Source organism: Leucoraja erinacea, unplaced genomic scaffold (genome assembly GCF_028641065.1).
Source record: "Leucoraja erinacea ecotype New England unplaced genomic scaffold, Leri_hhj_1 Leri_152S, whole genome shotgun sequence".
Lineage (NCBI taxonomy): Eukaryota > Metazoa > Chordata > Chondrichthyes > Rajiformes > Rajidae > Leucoraja > Leucoraja erinaceus.
The window spans coordinates 246,760-251,914 of NW_026575814.1; positions in this window are offsets into that span (position 1 = coordinate 246,760).

The following is a 5,155-nucleotide window of genomic DNA, read 5'->3' on the forward strand; positions in this document are numbered from 1 at the left end:
CCCCGATTCTGACAAATTTATCTTGACACGGCAAACACTGACAAAGAGAGTAATTAAATCATCTCCATCTATCTCCCATCAGTCTGCAGCATTTCACTTGATCTCCTTGAAGAGAATACACATGGCAGCATCATCACATCACATAAACTGTCCTCAAAATGCCAGACATGCAGAGAAGTTCTACTACGACCTGATGCACCTTTAGTTGATCATGCCCTCATATTCATCCATCATAAAGCATATGATACATCTACGTCTGACTTTGGTTCCTTGGTGGAGCCTTCTGAATACTTTCTAGCGTTCTGTGAAGTGTGTGAGGAAGTGTTTCGCACAGAGTTTGATGATGACAAAATGACCATGAACAACATTTCCCATCTGCTACACTAAACAATACACAAGAATACAAGGACATGAACTTGTGCAGCAATAGAGCCGAGGCTATGTGCATGTTCACATACATTATTGACTCAATTTTAAGAATAGAAATCTGCAGGACATGACCGTTGAAAGGAAATGTAAAAAAGTCGAAGTTGTTATACAAGATAATTCAAGTGAGAACAGTGAGGCAGCGAAATTGTCAGTGAAAATCAACAAGGAGGTTCATCATCCCATCACCTCAGAGACATGTTTCGTGCAGACCAGATTGTGCAGAGAAGCATTGTCAACTCACCAAACCCCATCCAATGGCCCCCAACATCTGAAGACACAATATTAGATAAGGCTGGAGAGATTGGCCCAGCTGAACTGTACAACTTGTTGGCATGGATCATCAGAACGAGCAGCCAGCACACAGAATCTGGGAAAGTTGTTGTCAGTTGTCCAGGATGTCAAGTACCTGAAAGACAAAGGAAGGATAATCCTTCCAAAACATTGACTGGGGTGATCTGCCTCCAGCTCCAAGCACATGCTAGAACTAACCTCCTGTTGATGAAGGAAAACTAGAGGTGAGAAGTCAAATACAGGGAAAGGAAGATGCTCATGTCAACAGCATGGTGTGCCATGTACTGACTTATGTAAGTTTGTTGACTGCAGAAACTCTCTCACTACAAAAGAGTTGGAATCTGATGAAGAAGATTCAAATGAAGAGTAGATGGTTCCTTGACATATTAACTTTGTCATGAATATTATTTTATTTGATACCACTGAGCTTTTACATCAGTATAGATAGAAGATCTAGTAATTAGCTTAATTAATTAGTGTGCAACTTTTTGCACTGACGAGTTATGAATTTTACTTCGGAGTCACGTGAGTGACTACGTGAAGAACCCGCTCAGCACGCAAGGAGAGCCGTCTGATTTTGCTTTCAGAATGAGTATATCCAAGAAAAGGCTCTCAAAGAAATCTGTCCCCTGATCGACTCCACTAGAAGAGCGTTCCATCGGGGGGGGGGGGGCAGCAACAGGCGGTAGGACTGCTTACCGAGCGCTCCGCTATTCCCGACACCTTGCCGAGCCCAGCCCCGCTAGCGCCTGAGCAGCGGGCTGGATGTAAAGCTACCAGGAAAAGCGTCCGGCCGGTGGTTTCCGACACATCGGACGGGGACGTCTCTCCGCCCGGGCGGGGGAGAGACAGCCGCCTGAGCCGCTGGAGCGGCTCCTGGAGCAGGTGCTCCAGTGAGTTGCGCCTCGTGAGGGGCGCTCTCGCAGGGGGAGGTCAGGCACTCCCTCCACAGTGCCTTGTGCACTGTCCATTGCTTCCTCCTTACCCGAGGGTAGCTTTGGTGACCAGGACTGGGCTGGTCAAGAAGAGGGGACGATGGCTGAAGATCTCGGGAGTATGCAAGGGGTGCAGGGACAGGAAGAGCTGCTGGGTGTGGTGAACCGCTACGTGGCAACCCCACGTGCAGGAAGACCGTTAGAGGCCAAACTAGCGGCCAGCATCAACCACCTCTCCAACAGTGCCCTACAGGAGCAGGTGGTCAATGAGACTTTAGAAACATATACAACTCCAGAGAACTGTGAATCCCTCAAAGTGCCTACTGCAAATCTGGGGGCACGTTGGGGCAAACATCCGACACCAGGAGCTAAAACTGCAGCGGATCCTCAGGCTCTTGACGTCAGCCATCACTTTGTTTGCTCGTTCCGTGGACAACACCGAGATGACCACCAATCAACAAGATACTCTCGCGCTGTTGTGCAATTCGCAATTTGAAATCAACAACCTTCGTAAAGAAATAATAAGACCTGCCATCAATCCTAAATTTGCGGGGTTGTGCAAAACCCCAGCCACTGAGCCAGCCATACTGCTCTTTGGCAATGACCTCACTAAGCGAATGAAGGATATGGAAGAGGCCTCAAAAACATTCGGTCTCATGAAGGCAGGGCCCGGGACGAGCAAACCAAGAACAATAAACACCAAGCGGCAGCACCCCGTCGCGTCCACCCCGTCGACGTCTACCATAAGGGACTGGTGAAAGCTCGGGGTCCGCATTCTATCACCGTAAGTCTTTTTTAGACCAGGGCCCAGAGCGGACCCCATGGAAAATGCGCCACCCCCCAACGTCAACGCCACGTCAGACAAGCGCAAGCCTCGTTGGACCGGCGGGAACCAGAGGAAATACCCATAACCATGGAGGTAGGTGGGTCTGGTTCCTACCAGCATATAGAAAGTAGGGGCTTAATACTAACAGGGGGGAGATTACACCAGTTTAAAGAAGCATGGGAGTCTATCACGAGTGATCAGTATATCTCTTTTTTCACACAGAGAGTGGTGAATCTCTGGAACTCTCTGCCACAGAGGGGAGTTGAGGCCAGTTTCATTGGCTATATTTAAGAGGGAGTTAGATGTGGCCCTTGTGGCTAAGGGGATCAGGGGGTATGGAGAGAAGGCAGGTACGGGATACTGAGTTGGATGATCAGCCACGATCATATTGAATGGCGGTGCAGGCTCGAAGGGCCGAATGGCCTACTCCTCCACCTAATTTCTATGTTTCTATATACTCAATGGCATTAGTGGATACAAAATACAATTCATAATAGGAAAATTGCCACCAGTTCAACATTCACCCCAAAGGGTATTTTCATTTCAAAAATAAACTGGCTTCTCACCCACAGAAGCAGCCCCAGCCCCAGCCCCTTGGTGAACGTTCCATCGTGTGATGTCACAATGCCTGATGCTCACAGATGTCCAATCGGAATGGGATCATTTACATATGCCTTTGCAGGAGCCCCAGCCCTTGGTGAACGTTCCATCGTGTGATGTCACAATGCCCAATGCTCAAATACATTGTTGCCATATCAGCAATTATTCGAATTCTTCACTAACCGTCATTCTGACTTTGCTTGTGAAGAGAAACGTCCTGAATTGCATTTGTCTGATGCAGGCAGATTGTTCCCGATGTTGTGGAAGTCCAGGACAAGCGGGACACAGTTTAAGGATAAAGGGGAAATCCTTTAGTACTGAGATGAGGAAAACATTTTTCACACAGATAGTGGTGAGTCTCTGCAACTCTCTGCCACAGAAGGTAGCTGTGTGGAATGAGCTTCCAGTGAAGGTGGTGGAGGCAGGTTCGTTTTTATCATTTAAAAATAAATTGGATAGTTATATGGATGGGAAGGGAATGGAGGGTTATGGTCTGAGCGCAGGTATATGGGACTAGGGGAGATTATGTGTTCGGCACGGACTAGAAGGGTCGAGATGGCCTGTTTCCGTGCTGTAATTGTTATATGGTAGTTGAGGCCAGTTCATTGGCTATATTTAAGAGGGAGTTAGATGTGGCCCTTGTGGCTAAAGGGATGAGGGGGTATGGAGAGAAGGCAGGTACAGGATACTGAGCTGGATGATCAGCCATGATCATATTGAATGGCGGTGCAGGCTCGAAGGGCCGAATGTCCTACTCCTGCACTTAATTTCTATGTTTCTATGTGTCTCTCTCCTCACCCCTCTCCCTCTGCCACCCATCTCTCTCTCCCCCACTCCCCTTCCCTCTCTACCACCACCCCCTTCCCTCTCTACCACCATCCCCTTCCCCCTACCCCTCTGTCCCTCTTTCACCACTCCCCCTACCCATCCCTCCCCACTCTTCCACTTCTACCCCCTTACCCCACGCCTCTCCCACCCCCACCCATCTCTCTTCCCCTCTCTCCCCCACCCCTCTGTCCTTCTTCCACCACTCCCCCGTCCCTCTTCTACCACTCTAGCTACCCCTCCCTCCCTCCCCACTCTTCCACTTCTCTCCCACTCTCTCCTCCCCCTCTCCTCACCCCTCTCCCATCCCCTCTCTCTCCCACCCCCACCCCCCCTCTCCTCTCTCCCCCCACACCCTTCCCCTATCCCTCTGTCCCTCTTCCATCACTCCCGCTACCCCTCTCCTCCTCCCTCCCCACTCTTTCCCCTCTTTCCCCCACCCCCTCTCCCCATTCCTCCCTCCTCCCCATCCCCCCTCCCCCAAAGCTCTCTCCCCATCCCTCACCCCCTACCCCGCTCTCCTTTCCCTCCCAAATCTATCCCGTTTCCTCCTCCTCCCTCCCCTCTTCTCACCCCCCTGCAAACGCCGTTGGGGATACAGACCCAACGGGTCTGCACTTGGTCTAGTATTCACTAAAACCAAAAAAGATGGTGGATGCCGCATCATCATTGACTTAACTTCACTTAATATGTTTGTTAAGTATATACATTTCAAAATGGAAACGTTTGTTACTGCCAAACAACTAATTTCCAAAGGATACTACATGGCAAGCATTGATCTTAAAGATGCTTACTATTCAGTACCTATTCACAAGGATCATCGCAGATACCTGAAGTTTACCTGGATGGGGCAACTATGGTAGTTTAAAGCAATACCCAATGAGCCCCAAGATTATTCACCAAGATACTAAAACCAGCCTTGGCAATATTAAGAAGATAAAAAACATATTGTCATGGCATATCTTGATGATATCTTAATAGTAGGCAAAACCATGGAATTGACTACGTCAGCTGTATCAGCTACCAAAACCCTGTTGTTCAAAACCCTGGGATTTGTCTTACATCCAGATAAATCTAAGTTGAAGCCATCCACAACTATGGACTACTTGGGCTTCACAATAAATTCAGTCCACATGACTGTAACTTTGCCAAGAGACAAAACAGTTGCATTGGCACAATCATGCAACAATTTAATGGTCAACGAACGACCAACTATTCGACAAGTAGCAAGAGTAATTGGGAAAATGGT